The sequence below is a fragment of the Culex quinquefasciatus genome, chromosome 3 (genome assembly GCF_015732765.1).
Source record: "Culex quinquefasciatus strain JHB chromosome 3, VPISU_Cqui_1.0_pri_paternal, whole genome shotgun sequence".
Classification (NCBI taxonomy): Eukaryota; Metazoa; Arthropoda; class Insecta; order Diptera; family Culicidae; genus Culex; species Culex quinquefasciatus.
In genome coordinates, this window is record NC_051863.1 from 64,532,679 (window position 1) to 64,553,372 (window position 20,694).

The 20,694-nt window shown below is 35.9% G+C and overlaps 1 protein-coding gene across 13 annotated transcripts in view; it reads right to left on the reverse strand.

The window, feature by feature from the left end:
* The window catches only part of LOC6054024 (ensconsin), a 160,453-nt gene that overhangs the window by 68,886 nt on the left and 70,873 nt on the right, over positions 1-20,694 (reverse strand). The window lies entirely within an intron of this gene.

A 20,694-nucleotide genomic window follows, 5' to 3' on the forward strand; every position in this document is an offset into this window, starting at 1 on the left:
TCAGAACTCGAGACAGGGTTGCCAGATCTTCAATGTTTTAGACTCGTTGGAAAGGTTTTTCGATTACCTAACCAACGATGGGTCGGATGATGGATCCGGACATTGTTTACATACATTTAAGTGAGATCCGGCTACAAAAAAGGTACATAAATACCCAAAGTGGTCAGAACTCGAAACAAGGTTGCCAGATCTTCAATGTTTTAGACTCGTTGGGAAGGTCTTTCGATTACCTAACCAACGCTGGGTCGGATGATGGATCCGGACATTGTTTACATACATTTAAGTGAGATCCGGCTACAAAAAAGTACATAAATATCACTAAAGTGGTCAGAACTCGAGACAGGGTTGCCAGATCTTCAATGTTTTAGACTCGTTGGAAAGGTCTATCGATTACCTAACCAACGATGGGTTGGATGATGGATCCGGACATTGTTTACATACATTTAAGTGAGATCCGGCTACAAAAAAGTACATAAATATCACTAAAGTGGTCAGAACTCGAGACAGGGTTGCCAGATCTTCAATGTTTTAGACTCGTTGGAAAGGTCTTTCGATTACCTAACCAACGATGGGTTGGATGATGGATCCCGACATTGTTTACATACATTTAAGTGAGATCCGGCTACAAAAAAGTACATAAATATCACTAATGTGGTCAGAACTCGAGACAGGGTTGCCAGATCTTCAATGTTTTAAACTCGTTGAAAAGGTCTTTCAATTACCTATTCAACGATGTATATAATGATGATGTTTGGTTCAGTTTACTGCCATTTATTCAACTTCCAAAAATATGCGAAAACACATTTTTATACATAACTTTTGAACTACTTATCGAAACTTCAAACAATTCAATAGCACCGTATGGGACCCTAAACCAAGTCGAATGCAACTGGTTTGGTCAAAATCGGTTCAGCCAGTGCTGAGAAAACTGCGTGACATTATTGGTCACATACACACACACATACACACAGACATTTGTTCAGTTTTCGATTCTGAGTCGATATGTATACATCATGGTGGGTTTTCGAGCTTTAAATAAAAAGTTCAATTTTAGAGCAGGATTATAGCCTTACCTCAGTGAGGAAGGCAAAAAACCGAACCGATTTTGATCGAACCAGTTGCATTCGACTTGGTTAGGAGCGGCCGTGGCTGACTGGTCACGGTGTTCGCTTTGTAAGCGAATGGTCCTGGGTTCGATTCCCATCTGCTCCCAACGAGAAAAGTATAGGAAATATAAATCTTGAAACTCTGAACATGAACGAAAAAATCAAAGTCGCTCGAGTCGGGGTTCGATCCCCCGTCCTTTGGATTGGTAAGCAAAAACGCTAACCACTATGACTTCGCGACTTGGTGAACTATGACTGGAATTAGGAATACTGTTACTATCAACTATATACGCGCTGGGTCCTTGTCCATTTGACAAGGGTTCGGAAGTTCTAAATAACGTTTGAATCCGATTGGTCCAAACGTTCTTCAGGGCGGGGCTTGTCGATAAAGCTGAAGTACCTCGCGCTCGGCTAGCCAGCGTAGAAATGGGTCACCGAAGCTCGGCAGAGCTAACACCTTCCAAATGCCTATGCGAGTTATTTGCATGTATAGAATGTAGATCTAAGAATACATGGAAACAACTCAATTTGTAAGAAGCGACCGCGTGGTCTCGTTTGGTTGGTTGCACACACACACACACACACCAGTTGCATTCGACTTGGTTTAGGGTCCCATACATCGCTATTGAATTGTTTGAAACTTCGATAATTAGTTCAAATGTTATGTATAAAAATGTGATTTCACAAATATCCGGATCTCAATTATATGCATGTAAACGATGTCCGAATCCATCATCCGACCCATCGTTGGTTAGGTCATTGAAAGGCCTTTCCAATGAGTCCAAAACATTGAAGATCTAGCAACCCTGTCTCGAGTTATTACCACATAAGTTATATCTGTTTTTTTCTGGATCTAAAAAAAGCTGAAATGTGTGTCCAAACCACTCATATTACCCATTTTTGGTAAAAAGTGAGGAAAGCATCAACCACATAGGTGGATTAGGTTAGTTTTTTTCTAAAAAACATCAAAGAAAATTTGAATTATTTTTATTTTCAAAAATCTTAAAATTATATGGATATTCAGAAAAAAAAATAAGTACGAAATTCTTTAATTTTGATGATAAAAACTAGAGCGTTCAATTTCCCGTCTCGGGAAAAAAATCCCGGGAATTCCCGGGATTTCCCGAAAAAAAATATTTCCCGTTTCCCGGGTAATTTGTAAATTTCCCGGGAATTCCCGAAATTCAAGCGGTAGTATAAATTTTATTGAATTTTTTGAACTATTTTTTGAAAATGCTCCGAAAAAATAATAAATGAACAAACTCAACATGATTTTGTTAAATTAAATGTATTTAAAAATATAAATGTTTTAATATGGGTAATTCTCCGCCAACTCACACAGCAGTTGCCCCGACCCCTCTTCAATTTGCATGAAACTTTGTCCTAAGGGGTAACTTTTGTCCCTGATCACGAATCCGAGGACCGTTTTTTGATATCTCGTGACGGAGGGGCGGTACGACCCCTTCCATTTTGAACATGCGAAAAAGAGGTGTTTTTCAATAATTTGCAGCCTGAAACGGTGATGAGATAGAAATTTGGTGTCAAAGGGACTTTTATGTAAAATTAGACGCCCGATTTGATGGCGTACTCAGAATTCGAATAAACGTATTTTCATCGAAAAACACTAAAAAGTTTTAAAATTCTCCCATTTTCCGTTACTCGACTTTAAAAATTTTGGAACATGCCATTTTATGGGAAATTTAATGTACTTTTCGAATCTACATTGACCCAGAAGGGTCATTTTTCATTAGAACAAAATTTTTCATTTTAAAATTTCGTGTTTTTCTAACTTTGCAGGGTTATTTTTTAGAGTGTAACAATGTTCTACAAAGTTGTAGAGCAGACAATTACAAAAATTTTGATATATAGACATAAGGGGTTTGCTTATAAATATCACGAGTTATCGCGATTTCACGAAAAAAAGTTTTGAAAAAGTTGGTCGTCATCGATCATGGCCGTTCATGGTCACTCGCGACAGACACGGACGACGAAACAAAGAGAAATGCAAAAAGTAACTTTTTCAAAACTTTTTTTTCGTAAAATCGCGATAACTCGTGATGTTTATAAGCAAACCCCTTATGTCTATATATCAACATTTTTGTAATTGTCTGCTCTACAACTTTGTAGAACATTGTTACACTCTAAAAAATAACCCTGCAAAGTTAGAAAAAACACGAAATTTTAAAATGAAAAATTTTGTTCTAAATGAAAAAATGACCCTTCTGGGTCAATGCAGATTCAAAAAGTACATTAAATTTCCCATAAAATGACATGTTCCAAAATTTTTTACAGTCGAGTAACGGAAAATGGGAGAATTTTTAAAACTTTTTTAGTGTTTTTTTCGATGAAAAATACGTTTATTCGGAATTCTGAGTACGCCATCAAATCGGGCGTCTAATTTTACATAAAAGTCCCTTTGACACCAAATTTCTATCTCATCACCGTTTCAGGCTGCAAATTATTGAAAAACACCTCTTTTTCGCATGTTCAAAATGGAAGGGTCGTACCGCCCTCCGTCACGAGATATCAAAAAACGGACCTCGGATTCGTGATCAGGGACAAAAGTTACCCCTTAGGACAAAGTTTCACGCAAATCGAAGAGGGGTCGGGGCAACTTTTCCCGATTTCGTGTGAGTTGGTAGAGAATTACCCATATATAATTAATCAGATTATCGGAAATTATGATATCAGAATTATTTCTGGTAATATTAAGTTTTGAAGCAACTGGGAATAGATCTTGCTTAATGAGTATAAAATTATTACAATTATGTAAGTTTTTAACAGATTGATGTTATTTCGTCAAAACAATATAAACTCTTTACCTCCATGCATGTGTGTAAATGTGTGTACACGGTGGGTAAGAAGAGGATTATTATGCAACTTGCATGCACCTCGGAAATTCTTTCTGGAGGTTGTTGGGGGGACTATTCTGAGTCAGAAAAATCAACTCCCAAAATATTCTGTCGGTGAAAACTGATTTTATCTCGGTTTGAATTTAAAAAACCTAATATATCACCTAAAAACTCAAAAATATGTTTAAAAACTCGGTATATCTCTGGACAAAGATGTACATTTTCGTCAAGATATAAATTTTTAGTTCACAAAATATATTCCTGACGTAGTACACCTTAAATCGATCCATTACTTGAGTCCCAGCGTCATCAGGATGTGTAAAATAATGTTATTTATAAAAAAAATATTTTCAATTTGCTTTGGTAAATAAACTGTCATGTCTGAATTCAAAAACTAATGTTTTAGCATTGTTGAAAACGAAATAAAGAACAATTTTGCAGAAAAAAGTATGACATTTTATCCATTTACAGTAAAGTTATGTCTATTTTGGTGGAAAAATTTCTGCCAATATTCAAAATTCTTCGATATTTAACTCATTTCTGTTATAAACAGCTACTATGATCATACTCAGGAGGATGTAACAAAAATTATAATTTGGCGGTCATTCAGGGGCTGGTTACGGTGGGCATACTGAGCTTAAATTCCAAATATGAGCTTGATTGAACTTAACAGGAGCTGGCGCTTTGCATTTGAATTTTGAATGAGATTTAACCCGTAGAAAACACTTTTTTCAAAAATGTAGATTTTTTAGTCACTTTGGTCACTGAAGCGTTTATTTTAAACATTATTGGCGTGTAGGACAGATCCTTACGGATGTTTTGACCTATATAACATTGTATGATCAACAACAACAGAAATGAGTTAAATATCGAAGAATTCTGAAAATTGGCAGAAATTTTTCCACTAAAATAGACATAACTTTACTGTAAATGGATAAAATGTCATACTTTTTTCTGCAAAATTGTTCTTTATTTCATTTTCAACAATGCTACAACATTAGTTTTTGAATTCAGACATGACAGTTTATTTACCAAATCAAATTGATTTTTTTTATAAATAACATTATTTTACACCTCCTGATGACGCTGGGACTCAAGTAATGGATCGATTTAAGGTGTACTACGTCAGGAATATATTTTGTGAACTAAAAATTTATATCTAGACGAAAATGTACATCTTTGTCCAGAGATAGACCGAGTTTTTAGACGTATTTTTGAGTTTTTAGGTGATATATTAGGTTTTTTAAATTCAAACCGAGATAAAATCAGTTTTCACCGACAGAATATTTTGGGAGTTGATTTTTCTGACTCAGAATAGTCCCCCCAACAACCTCCAGAAAGAATTTCCGAGGTGCATACAAGTTGCATAATAATCCCCTTCTTACCCACCGTGGTGTGAGACTGATTACAGAGCCTAAGGCCGGCTACGCAAAAAATGAGAAAAAAATATCAATTCAATGGAACAACAGAAACAGCTGATGAAGGTTTGTGTATTTAACGTTATGGTATTAACACGAAATTTTAAAATTAATTTTTGTTTTCTGTTTAAATTTGTCTAAATAGAAAGTACTTCGCAGGTTCCTCCACTGATTTTCAAGCTCAGAGGGATTAAAATGGCAAAACAAGTAAAACAGAATTACCATACAGTTTGCAATACCCGAGCTCAAATCCCGCCAACCCAACAATAAACCTGCATATTGTGATTTTTTGCATCGTTTTTTATTGTTATTTTCAAAGATTCTCCCCATCATCTCATAAGGAAGTCAGGCGAATGACTCCATCGAAGAAGAGACTACCACCACCTACGCTCATGACGGTAGTGGCTCTTTGTGATGGTGGTGGTGCAGATTTATGCCACATGTGTGGGAGGATATGCGCAACCATTCCAGCAACCAACCAGCATGACCAGACTGTGTTCCTTGGAGTTTTGCAAAATAAAGAAGATAAAAAAGGTGTCTGTCTGGGATGAAAATCGATTTAATCGTCAACGAAGGTTGTACCTTTGCTCGGTGAAGATTAAATATTTATCGGTAATAAAAGCAGACTTCTTTCCGGAATTGCTCGGAGCGAAATTGAACTCCCTCCGGTTGAAGGCTGAGCCCGTCTGGTATCAATTATGAGTGTAGAACATCAGACTGTAAAAGCACAACTCTTGACATGACTCAGAGGCAAAAACGTGCCACTTTTCAAAACAACAACAGCCACGCAGAAGCAGTCAGCTTTAGCTAATTAGCATCCTAAAGATCAACAACCATTACCATCACGACGATGGCGGTAATGAGACTTTGCGCGACCGCGAGGTTCAAAACCAATAACAACCAGTGCAAAACGGAGCAGTTTTCTTCCAGCTTTACCGCGCGGTTGCACCAGCTAATGACAGCTCTGTCAGGCACTTCATCTTCTCTAAACACACGCACAAAATCACAAACACGCGTGTCCACCTCAATCGTGGTGGTAAACACACATTTGCACCAGGCAGGGGTTGCAAATTATGCAACAATCAGCGTAATTATGTTCTGTCTTCTTTGAAGGGAGAGACTCCGAGAAGTAGCAACTCTGAGAAGAAAACATCATCCAGTGCATCGATTTGGTGGGGTAAATTGTCAGTAAATGCGCGAATATAAGCAAGGTCGACAGCGTCCGCAACTTGTCGACTAGCGACTACGTCGCTTTGTTCGGAGATCTTCAAGAGTATAATCCTCGTAAAATGTTCTCGATTTATGTTGAGAGAATGATGTTGTTCCACAACTGCCAAATCACCCTCACTCTTCACAGTCTCCGCGCTGGAGACTTATGAGAAAATGACTCTCACTCGGCGGCGGAGGCCACCGTGCCGTGGAAGTCACGTTAATTCTAGGTCATCACAATTACCCGTCATCAGTCGAGTTAGTCAGACGTTGATCGCGAGCGCTCGCGCAAATTGGAACAATGTGGCTTACTCTTTCTGCCCGAGACCTGCGCGATTTTTAACGGTATGACCACACAGAGCAATTGTGTGAGTAATAGAGGCAAATCGAACTCAACAATTGCAAATAGATCCTCCAGCTGCGGCCAGGAGAGCAGGGGGCTATTTGTGCACTTCTCAAAGGGTAGTTCTGGGCCTTCCCGTACTGCTAGTTGCTGTCATTTTGTAAGCGATGCAATCATAGCAATTTTGAGTCGAACTAGGTTGAGGAATGTGGAGTCTGGGAAAAGCATGGTGCAGCAATGACAGATGGTAATCGTTAAATTGAAGCTGAGATCTTGATTTGTGTGCGAGCTGCAGCAGATTTAATGTGGTAATTGTTCTTACTTACCACTTTTCCTCTGTGCTCTCTTATGCTAACTAGATAGAAATCCCTACATGTTTATCACAAGAGAGCACAGAGGAATCGAATTACATAATTTAAAAAAATAAAACTGTAGACATCTATATTTTAAATCCGAAAACAAGACTTCTGCTCAATCCGCCTTGTTTGGAGCTGTTTCAAAAACATATCCAATTTATCTTGAGAAGAGTTTTTCAATCTGTAATGACTTAAAAGAGAGTAAGAATTAAAAAAACATTATTTATTACAGTTTTTATTCCAGGAAGTTAAATACCAATTTTTTTTTTATTTATTTTCAATTTATTAAACGTAGATCTATTTCATCAATTTATTAAACGTAGATCTTTTTTATCTACACAGTACATTAATGCATACTTGTTCATGTAAAAATTGATCATTTTGAAGATTTTTGAACCAAAATACTTAATTTATTATAAAGTTTCCAAGACATTCAAACAATGTTGACCCTCGAGTAGAATTTAAAAAAAATTAAGGGGTTACATACATGTAAATCGATAAAAAAGTCAGAGGTTGGTGTGAGCACACACTTAATTTTATTTAAAATCTGTTTTCAGGCATTAAAATATACATTTTTGCAATTCCGTCGTGAAACTACTTACTTTTGCTGTCATTCTTAAACGACGAAATAGCCTACTTTTCTGTACCAAAAATAACAGAATCAAATAGCAACACTTTTCAAAATAAATGCTGAAAAGTTCTACTTTTCCATGCCAAGTTTTAGCCAATTTGGTCCATCCCATCTCAAGATATTGTGGCACCCGTAAATCAACTCGGTGTTTCGAGAAAAATGCTTAGAAAGTTGGACAGTCCGCTTTGCGCACGGCAAAATGTTGAGCTTAAAATCGTCTCTAACTCAGTTTAATCATGTCATATCTTTATAAAACATTCAGGATTTATTGAAATTTTTTTTGAAAATCATCTTTTTAGATTCAATAAATTTTCTCTAATATGATTTTTTTTTCGATTTTCTACATGTATGTAACCCCTTAAGGGAAATCGTCCCTTATGCAGTACAACTGTCCCATTCCATCTAATTGACAATAAGATAAGACGGGTGGAACAAAATACAAAATTCTATTCAAAATCGGCCAATTTCAACGATTTTTTTTTTGTATTTTATTTATATTTATGAGGGCTGTCTGACAAAATGTGAAGTACCTTGGCTAACAAAGCGTGACATAATTTTGGCCGATTTTTGCGTGACATACTTTATGGATGACGCCTTATTATGAATAAAAATAGGCAATTAACACCTCTGAGCAAAAAATGAAAACATTCGCTGATGTAGTTTTCAAGATGCAGCCCTTTTAAGATGTTACATCAGATTTTCAATAAGAAAACCGAAACAATCTATACAATTTCAGCATTTTAAATCATATGCATTTTGAGATGATGATGGATTGTGCTTCATATGACTTTCAAGTATCTCTAGGCCAAGTTTTGGAAGGTTTGCTTTTATTGAATTTTTTGGTTGTAAATTTTTGAAGGGAATTTTATCATATTCGTGTTCCTTAGACGATTTCACAATAGAAACATGTATAAAATAGCCTATTTTCATCCATTTTAACCCTTTTAAAAAATGAAAGTTAAAAAAAATCTTCAATTCACATTTATTGAAAATCGTGGTTCGTGGTTCCCATTTTCATGAACACATATTCACGATTTTGGGAACTCTTTTTTCTCCGTGTAGATGACACCAGAAAAAAGCAGCTTCCTAATTTTTTTTAACTTTAATTTTTCAAAGAGTTTAAATGAATTAAAATAAACATTTTTGCATATGTTTCTATTGTGAAATTGAATATGATGAAATTATCACCGGAAAATTTTATCTTAGGGGTCCCCCGAGCAACCAAAAAAATCACTAAAAATAAAAGTGTCTATTAAAACTGCCTCACTAAAAATAAAAGTGTCTATTTAAACTGCCTTACGCAAAGCGTTCTCATTCTCAGATGGTAGTCCCAGATGTTGCTTATTTTATTTGAGTTTGAAAATTATGCTATTTTTTAACCAAAATGTCAATAACTCCCTTTAGATTTCACCAATTGGGATGCTTTTCCCTGAAATTTGTTGTATTTTTTAAGCTCTTTCAGATGTTTTTTTTCATTTCATTTTATTAGGTTGCTTTAACAATTACATTGCTGGGTGTACCCCATTTGGCGTAATGGACATTTGGCATAACGGGTTTTCAAGAAGGACGTTTGGCATAATGGACGTTTGGCATAACTCGTTCCAAAACAATCAAGGACGTTTGGCATAATGGACATTTGGCATAATAAACGTTTGACGTAATGGACGTTGGGCATAATTATTACTAGATTATTTTTGTTTTATTTTTCCCCAATAGTAAATAGTTTCCTTTTTGAATAATTCACAATAAATCTTTTTAATGAAATTTTGATATTTTTATTGAAAATTTAGTTTAAAGAAGGAAATATCTCTTGTTAGCTTTACATTTTTCCCCAATCAATATACAGTATGTAAAAAAAGTATTTACACCCCTTGGGCACTATGCACATTTTGTGATGAAACATGTAAAAAAAATTTAAGTTTGACTGGAACCTAGTACTACGTTTTGTTCAGAAACTCATGCCAAACATTTTGCTACAAAAAGCGCATGAAAAGATGATTTCTATAAAAAGTTATATAACAAATACTATTACGAAAATAAAAATGGTGCAAAAAAAGTTTGTACACCTTTCGAAAAATTAAAATAAATAATGTTATTTGTTGACAAATCACCATAAATCCAGTCTCCCAACTCCAAATAGGCATCCTTGACTGATTAAAAAAATAATTTGGATTGAATATAAAGTTTACTAACTACTTAGTATAAAAGTTTATATAACACTGGAAATTATATATAAAACTTATCTAAACCTAATTTTGCAAACTTTTAATTCAAATAAGTGTCAATATATTACCATAGAATTGCAAAATAAACATTTTGGAGTGGGTATAACACCGTTTTGGGGTTATTTGTATCGATAGAAAAGATTTTTCGTTGGAATTTCGTACCAACCCGGAATTAAGTCGTCGGAGAATCCGCCGGCATCTGAACCGGTCCACAATTCACAAGTCAACCTATGTGACATCAGAAAGGGCATAAAATTTCCGATCTTTTGATACCCTAATCCAGGTTTTCTATAAAACCCACGTTTTTAAATACCTAAGCAAAAACGTTGTTATGGTTTCGTTTGAGCAACCTGCCAAAAATGTATGGAATTTCGTAATTTTTGTTCTCGTGGATCAAACTTACTTTTTGCCGTGGGTTTTATAGAAAACCTAGTATATGGGTATCAAAAGATCGGAAATTTTATGCCCTTTTTTTATGCAACATAGGTTGACTTGTGAATTGTGGACCGGTTCGGATGCCGGCGGATTTTCCTACGACGTAATTCCGGGTTGGTACGAAATTCCAACGAAAAATCTATTCTATCGATACAAATACCGCCAAAACGGTGTTATACCCACTCCAAAATGTTTATTTTGCAATTCTATGGTAATATATTGACATTTAGTTGAATTAAAAGTTTGCAAAATTAAGTTTAGATAAGTTTTATATAGAATTTCCAGAGTTATATAAACTTTTATACTAAGTAATTAGTAAACTTTATATTCAATCCACATTATTTTTTTAATCAGTCAAGGATGCCTATTTTGGAGTTGGGAGACTGGATTTATGGTGATTTGTCAACAAATAACTTTATTTATGTTAATTTTTCGAAAGGTGTACAAACTTTTTTTGCACCTTTTTTTATTTTTGTAATAGTATTTGTTATATAACTTTTTATAGAAAACATCTTTTCATGAGCTTTTTATAGCAAAATGTTTGGCATGAGTTTCTGAGCAAAACGTAGTACTAGGTTCCAGTCAAACTTAATTTTTTTTACATGTTTCATCACAAAATGTGCATAGTGCCCAAGGGGTGTAAATACTTTTTTTACATACTGTAATTAGCAATGATTTTTTTTTAAATAAAATTTTCTCTTCTTTTATATGAAATTCATCTTAAAGATGAAAAACCTCTTCAAATCTTTGACAATTAAGCTGTTATAATGTAATTTCCCCTTATTTTGACCATAATTTAACTTGAAGAAAGAAAAATCTCTAAATAAATTCACATGTTTCCCTTATTTTTTTCGAATTCAATCTAGTTATTTAGATTGAATTCGAAAAAAATAAGGGAAACATGTGAAGAACTGGACAGCACTCGTCCGACAAGAGAGTAGCGGTAAGATTTACAGACACAGAGAACACAGTTGTAGATGACCGAGAAAACTATGCCATCGTGTCCATTTCAAGGAAAAGTTCATCCATCAAAACAAAATGTGTAGTCTACGGGAATTGAACCAGGGACCTTTACTAGAATAACTCAATGACTAAACTGCCTTGGCCACCACAGCTTGGTGACACAAGGGTAGTCAGATGTCGATGTATGACTCTTGTTGCAGATTACTGTTTTTATTAATTAATGAAATTGATTGTTTTGCAGGTGTGAGTTGGTAACATTATTTTATAGAGTTTAGCATTGAGCTCTTTATAAATGTTGATGGAACTATAATCTCAACCCTGTATTTTTGGTGAAGGGATGTCGATTTAGTCTTTCTTTAAATATTTTGCAATAATGTTTTTTTAATGCAATTTTCCCATCTTTTTTATATTCAACTTGAAGAAGGGAGATTCTCTTATAGATGTTCTCTTTAAACATTTCTATCATTTTTGCACATTTTTTGTCTGTTGCTTTATTTTTTGCAATAAAGTTGTTTATACAATTCCAGTTTATTTTACATTCTAGAACATAAAAATTGAATTCTTAAAATATAGTTTTTTATTCTATACAAAATTTTCGAAAAGAGTATAATTTAATTTTCAATTTAAACATATTTCATGAAGAAAAATATGCCGAACAGAGTAAACCAGATAAAATATCGTATATTTTTTCTTTTAAAACTTGTTGATCGAATAACTGTTTTTTTTTCAGTGTGTTCAAACAGACAGATTTTTTAAATTTCTTGGCAAACTTTTAATTCGATTGTCAATTTCAGAAAAATGAATCCCTTGTGAAATCTGCTTTTTTTGTTGACATATTTCATTATATTTTATAAACAAATTTTCAAATCATGTCTAACATGTAAAAAGACCAAAAACAACTTATTTTGGTCATTGTTCTATAAATATATATCTGAAAATATATGTTTTCCAAAAAATAGCCCTTGTTTAAATTTTTCGAATCGGTGTAGATAAGTTGATTTTTTAATCCTTGTTTTGAATAAAAAAAGGGATTTTAAATCGAAAATCACAAACATAATTTTGCTCTACAAAATCGAAAATTTGCAAACTCGAAACACCTCCTTAGAGTGGAGATTAAAACCATCGCACCAGATATTTAGATCAAACTGTACAAAGTTTTACAAAACGGATAGTGTTTTGGTGAAATGAAGCACTCCTTTTTTTAGAGAGATAAACTGAGTCCTCACAGAGAGAAAAAGTCGTAAGAGAGCGATAAGGTTTTCTCTCTGTTGTGAAAGATCTATTAAATAAAGTCTGAAGGAATAAATTTCAAGATTTTTGGAAACAATTTCGTTCTTAATGAAACGGAAATATCGTCGTCCCATTGATCATCTTGATGAAGGGTGAGTTTCAATTTCATTAAAAAAAATATTTGTTAATATTTCAAAGTTTACAAGTGAAATTGGCTTCAAATTAATTCAACAAACAATAATATCTAGCACAAATCAATTTTCTGAAAAAAGTTGTCCTAGTACACCGACGATACCAAAACACGTATTTTCCACCTGTATTGGTGCTGATCAAACACTGCACAAGTTTCGCTCAAAAACAAACCGGTCCGATAAATTGACCGGCATCATTCAATTTCACGCCAAAAATTAGCACTTCGTTTCTCATCCAAAACCTCGGACGGTCGGTCGGTCGATCGGTCACAAGCCGCTATGACTAAGTAGAAACACGGCCAGCTGGCCAACCACAATCATCATCTTGTGTGAGAGAGCCACACAACATATCGCTGTATTTGTGTGCATTTGTGCGCTGTGATTAGTCCGAGCTTACCTACCACCAGATGAAATCAAACTTCTTCTTAATTTTCCTCACTGCTTTCCTTTTTCTTCTTCTTTTTATTCTTCAAACATAAAATGAAAAACAAACTAATAAAATAAGTACGAGCTTCGGTAATTTCCGCTCCACCAACCGTCACTAGTCACTGCTGCTAAGCACGACTATCAGCCACACACACAATGGAAAATTAACAATCTAATAACAATCGAAAGAAAAAAAACTCCTTCAGTGGAAAATACGCGCGCCGGTAAGTGAGGCTCGCCTCGTGTGCACTGTTGGAAAATGCTGGAAAATGACTAATCCAGTTCGATACGGTTTCGTGGATTTGTGAGACACAGACACACACACACAGTCGAACGGAGAAAGAGTGAAAGAGAATGTGTTGATAGCGCGGTTGCGGTTGGTCGGCTGGTGGTCTTCGGGAAAGAAGGCTTTTCCTCCTCCTACTGCTGCTACGTCAAACCGTACCAACAGTTGCCAATCAACAATCGTGGTAGCAAAATGCTCGGTGACGGAGTTTTGAAATTGAAAGTTGACAAGATGCCCCGTTAAAAAAGGGTACTTCTGAGTGAGATGTAGTGGCGAAGTTGTTTTATTTTCTTAAACACGTGTTTATTTGTTTTTAAGCTGGGTAATTCTCCGCCAACTCACACAGCAGTTGCCCCGACCCCTCTTCGATTAGCGTAGAACTTTGTCCTAAGGGGTAACTTTTGTCCCTGATCACGAATCCTAGGTCCGTTTTTTTATATCTCGTGACGGAGGGGCGGTACGACCCCTTCCATTTTTGAACATGCGAAAAAGAGGTGTTTTTGCAAATTTGTAGCCTGAAACGGTGATGAGATAGAAACTTGGTGTCAAAGGGACTTTTATGTAAAATTGTACGCCCGATTTAATGGCGTACTCAGAATTCCGAAAAAACGTATTTTTCATCAAAAAAAAAAAACACTAAAAAAGTTTTAAAAACTCTGCCATTTTCCGTTACTTGACTTTTTTTGGAATTTTTAAGGGAAATTTAATGTACTTTCCGAATTCGTGATCAGGGACAAAAGTTACACCTTAGGACATAGTTTCACGCAAATCGAAGAGGGGTCGGGGCAACTTTTCCCGATTTCGTGTGAGTTGGTAGAGAATTACCCGTACTGTTAATGCGATTAGGATTTACTCGTTAAAGTTACCTTAATGCTATGAAGTTAAAGTTACCTTAATCATATGTTAAAGTCACCATAACCCTATGAACAACAAGATGTACGTTTTTCAGGGATGGAATAATCGCAAAAGTATCCATTTTGCTTGTGAACTTTCTACACCCCCAAAAGAAAATCGCTCCCAAAATTCTCCAAGAAAATCAATCTGCTTATGATTTTTTGTGAATTTCCTTGTCAGCACCGCATAAAATCGTTTATTTCACTTTGTTTACACACATTGCCCATCTACAAAATGTGACAGGTCATTTTGCGGCGTGTGAAGGAGCTATTACACTACGGCAAACAAACAAACAAACTAGAACTTTTTGACACTTTGTGGCCTGCTTTGTTTGTTTGCCTTGTTTGCGAGTTTGGCAAAACACGAACAAGTTTGTTAGTTTGTTTGCGGTAGTGTAATGGCTCCTTGACGTTATACTTGCAAGTGTACTAGTGGAAATGATGTTCCGCCGAACAATCAAGATGATGATTTTTTTGGATTCCTTTTACCGATCTTTCGTGCGCGAGAGAGGAGAGCCATGCCCCTTCGGATTTTTTTTCTCTTGATGATAGATTTTCTTTTGATGATGATTATTCCATCGCAGACGTTCAGCCTGGCAAATAACATTTCACGATCAAGTCTTATCACTTAAAGCTCTCCGACAAAATTGAAAACTAGCACTTGGCCTTTTAAATACTTCAAATGCGTTTAAATTGAATGTTTTGGTTAAATCACAATGAAATAATATTTCTACATATTTTTTTGAAATAAAACTTCATCCTTGGTTCATATATTTTCAACATCTGGCGTTTGAGCACCCGATAGACTGTTTTCTGTTAATTTCTAAGTATCTGATTCTTTCATTTAACATATTTTCTTAACACATAAAAACATTTTTAATTTGCCTTGATTTGCTAGATGATCCTAAAACTTTGCAGAACTTGATTTGAACAAATCTGTAATTTCTGCGACCGAAAACATCGTTGCACCTTTTTTCGCGAATTTATTTTAAACGCGAAAAAAAAGCTGGAACGATGTTTTTGATCGCAAAAATTACAGATTTGGTCAAATTAAGTTCTTCAAAGTTCTAGAATCATCTAGACATCCTAACAAATCACTGGAAAGAAGAATCATTGGTTGATTGGTTGAGTTATGTCCGAGAACCAGCGAGTTTAAGTTACCGTGCCAACTTTTTTGGAGCCTTGGGTGTTGGAATGTTAAAAAAGATAAATTGGACACTTCAGATCCCTCAAAAATTTTTGTAGAAAATACCAAATTGATTTTCTCTGGTATTTATCATGTAGATTTAAAAATGGTGTAGTTGCAAACCTGCACAGCAAATGCTGATGTTCGTTATCAGTGAATATTTACTTAAAAGTTCACTACTGAAAATTTCAGTTAATGTTTCGCTGAACTTCAGTTAAAATTTGTATGGAGCTGTCAAAGTTTGCTGAAATTTCAGCAAGTTTTCATTTACTGAAAATTTCAGTGGTGCAGATCTCAATAAATTTAACTGAATTCAGTAATGAGAAATTGGTGTGTAAGTTCCAATAACAAAATTAAAAAAAATGTATGACTCAGAAAAAATGCCAAATTTAACAATAAAAACGTTACTTAATCCACCCTTAGGTGGTTGGCACCTTCCTCACATTTAAAGGATGCTATCCAAAATTCAAAAAGTGCGTAAATAACACTTAAGTGCTTATAACTTTTGATAGGGTTGTCAGATCTTCAATGTTTTGGACGCGTTGGAAAGGACTTTTGAATACCTATCCAACGATAGGTCGCATGAGAGATCCGGATAGCATTTTCATCAAAATATCTGAGATCCAGCCTCGAAAAAGTGCTTAAATAACACTTAAGTGCTTATAACTTTTGATAGGGTTGTCAGATCTTCAATGTTTTGGACGCATTGGAAAGCTCTTTTGAATACCTATCCAACGATAGGTCACATGAGAGATCCGGACAACGTTTTCATCAACATATCTGAGATCCGGCCTCCAAAAAGCGTATAAATAGCACTTAAGTGCTTATAACTTTTGATAGGATGGTCAGATCTTCAATGTCTTGGACGCGTTGGAAAGATCTTTTAAATACCTTTCTGAAAATGTATAGCATGACGGGTTTTCTTACAAAAGCCATCCTTTTTACAATCTTCCGGACTTTTGCTAAAATCGTTTTTTTAGCATAGCTTTTGAAGTAATTAACTAAACTGCATAATTTTTAATAGCGATTTATAAGACCCCAAGACGGATCGAATGACGCCAAAACGAACAAAATCGGTTCAGTCAATGTCGAGATAATCGAGTGACAATTTTTTGATCAACATCCCACCACACACACAGACATTTGCTCAGAATTTGATTCTGAGTCGATAGGTATACATGAAGGTGGGTCTAGGAGGTCTAATTGAGAAGTTCATTTTTCGAGTGATTTTAAAGCCTTTCCTCAGTAACGTGAGGAAGGCAAAAAGAGTTAAAGCAAACTCAACTTTTTTCAACTTTTTGGTTGTAGTGGCACAATAAATGGAGAAATCCCCCAATGTGTTTACACATCTAGAAAGATAATTGATTTTTCTGCATAGAAATTTCATGTGGAATGAACAGTGTTGTAACTGTGAATCCTCTGAAATAAAAATGTAACGTGACGGAAAAACATCGTAAAACAGGACTCAACTCACCTTGCAGACCTTTTTTGGACAATATTTTTGGTGTTTGAGGTAAGCAAACGCATCTTTAGCATATTACACTTATTGAATCATAATAAAAATGAAATCACATTAAAAAATTAAAAAGTGACATTTTGGTGTAGCTTTGCTAAGAATCGGTCATCAAGACATAACATAAATTGAATTTGACAATGTGGAGGCCAACTTTAATCCTATTTTACATTTGGCGTAAAATTTGCCACTTTATGTTTTTATTTCTTTTAATTTACGAGTGCCGTAAAAAACTATACCTAAAACTGACAGCTTCGGTGCAACAGCATGACACTTTAACCAACATTTAAATTTAATTTCCTTGCAAGTACACAAGCCAAGTGCTCGCAGGCAGTCATTCAGCCACAAGGCTCATTTGCACCGTAATGACACGGTGCCAAAAGACCTCCATTATGTTGACAACGTCGGTGAGCATAAAACCACCGTACACAACATCACTTCCCCTCCCTTTCCCTCCCCCTTCCCCTGTGCAACCCATTGGAAATATGCCTAAAACGGGGTTAACACTGAACTCGAATAGTTTGAAACTGTGCTACTTTTTTATTGCCTCTCTTTACTATTTAGACGTTTGTTTTTTTTTCTTCTTCTCTCGGTGCGACAAGATTACACGAACCGCTTTCATTGCGCTATTCGAATAATTATGATTGTCTTTGTTTTTTTTTCTGTGAATTTATGTTTTCTTCCCTTCGGGTTATGCTGTCAGCACAAAATCACCAGAAGAAGAAGAAGCAATAAGAAAAATGGACGGAAATTTAAGACAATATAAACGAACACGCATAAAAACGGTGTAATTAACAGGTGGTTGCGCCATTTTTTTTTTATTTGCAAATTTTGCATATGATGTGCGGACCACCTGATGGCAGCGTGAAGAGGTTCTTTGTGAGGGTCACACTAGGCCACCAGGCGGCATGTCGGCTTAGGGCTTTAATTAAAGGTACTTCTCACAAGTGCAACATCGGAGGATTTTTCATGGTTTCTTGATTTCATACCATGAAACCACGACCGTCTCTGTCTGTGTTGTTTTATAAAGATTTTTCAAGGGAATAGACAGAAAGATATACCAAGTTTAGTTCTAATGTGTTTTGAAAACGAAACGGAAACAAAGCAGTTTTTTACTAGATCTTGAAAAAATGTTTTGTTAAATCTATTCGTCTTTGGCACGTCTTAGATTCATCCGAGAACTCTCGACAATGTATTACAAAATTTAAAACGGCCAGCCCTACTGTGTTATGTTTAACGCAGAAAGGATTCTGAAATGGCTGAAATGTGGTGATGCCCTCAACAATCAAACACGATCAAGATGACATCACCTCGTTTCACACGATTTGCAAGCGCATATGCCGCAATCGTATGGTTTAATCTGCGCACAGCATTTCATCAAATTGGAGAAAAACAGCCCGGCTTCGAGCAGTTCGTTAACATCCGATCATCATCATCATTCCGAAACGGAAACTTACGCAACGGCACATCACACTCCGCCGCGATGGCAATCGCCGGCCAAGTAAGCAGAAGAGTTAAGAGTTAAGTGTTTTGGCGCGTAACCGGTAAACTCGAAACGAAACGATGTGATTAAAAACAACAACAAAAGAAATACCCCGCAAATGTGCGGCAAAATATTTGTTTAAAGTGAATCTTCTCCACCATCATCGCGCTCTCGAGTGGATATGATACTGTACTCAATGGGTTGAGCCCCATACAGAAGCGAAAATCCGCTCCAAAAAACCAACACAAGCCAGGCTCGTCACGAATGGTAAATTGTAATGAATTATCACCTCTTAAGATTTCCGCCCGATTTTCCACGGCAGCGCCAGAGTGTGCCAACCATTCGCGAATCAGACACCGCCCCTCGATGATTGTAGACAACTGCGATGGGAAAGAGGGGTGGTAAAACGGCTCTGGACCATTCAGGCATTCAAGTGAATGAATGAAGCAAATGAAGTGGTGATGAAGGTGGCAGGTACTTCAAACCAAGCGATAATTACGTTGGAAGTATTGTTTTCTAATAGGATAAATTTGAAAATTGGTCGAACTTCTACTTGGTAGGTCTGCACAAGTAACATTTTACAGTCTTTAGACTTTCCGATTGGTTAGATCGATAAACATGGTAACTCGTCGTTCGCTTCGTTAATCAATACCCCACTAAAAACAATCATTTAAAACTCCAGAAATCATCTCAAATTACAAGATACATTGTTTAATCCTTCATTCTTTAATAACAAATGATTTTGGTTCTATCTTTCCACAGCCGGCTGTCTAAGATTAAACCATTTCATTTAAAATTTAACAACCGATAGACGGGAAATGTCTCATCCGCAGCATACGATTGCTTGCCTTGAGAATAATATATAATACCTTTCAACAAACACTATGATTTTGGGTCACATCATCATCTTCTATGATGAATTCTGACCAAGCACCCTATCCTACTAACAAATTTTCAGGTTCCTGGCGCTTGTGGGGTGTAAGCACAGAGTAAACAAGCTGCCCTAGTAGCAACCTGCGTTAACTAACATTCCCGTCTCTTAAAATCGAGATCTACAAACTGACATGGCGGGCGCCGTTGGTGGCCAATGACTGTTACCTATTCGCAACTGATCTAGTTTTAGCAATCATGGTTTTTTTATCTGTTCAGCGCATTCATACATGCTGTTGATAAGGGAAACACCACTAGATCGTCGAAGCCTATGATCAGTAGTGCTGAAAGGATATTACGGTTCTGTTCAGCAACGGAGGGGCAACCATGGGTGGTCTCTCATGCTCATGCTCATGCTTAAGACTTTCCGATTGGTTAAATGTTTTTGGCTAAGTTTTAGGTATTGATAAGGGCTTTTCAGAACAAAACTGTTTCACCTTTAAAAAAAATATTTATTTTACACTCAAAGCAGTCCAGCCCATGTGAATCAATCAGACCGGGTGATCTGGTCTGACAATCCAAAGGTCGCCGGCTCGAATACTGCGGTGGGCGCCCTAATATTCTAAGTGTCAAAGTATCATAACAAGTGACCAATAGTCACTAATCATATAGTGGATTCTCATGCAAAATGAGGATTTTTGATATAAATATTCACGGGGTTTGTTCTGCACTAAAAAAAAACATTACCCGGAATCGTGAATTGTGTTCATGAATGTGGAAAACACGAAGGAATATATTCACATGTATAGTGCAAATTCATCATACCCATGAACTGCCCCTGATCGCATAAATGTCCCATATGCATTTTCATCGATTTCGAGTTTTTGATGCAGTTTGGTTCTAAATCGTGTGCTCTTTCAAAAGAGCCTATAACATCCAGTAGTTCCAGTAGTTTTTTCGCGAAAACTTAACACGTAGCCTTACGTATGGGACAAACTTCAAATGCGTTTTTCTCAGCTTGCTGTTTTTGCATATTGGATATTTATGCGAATATGTTCCTTTGTGGTTCTCACATTCA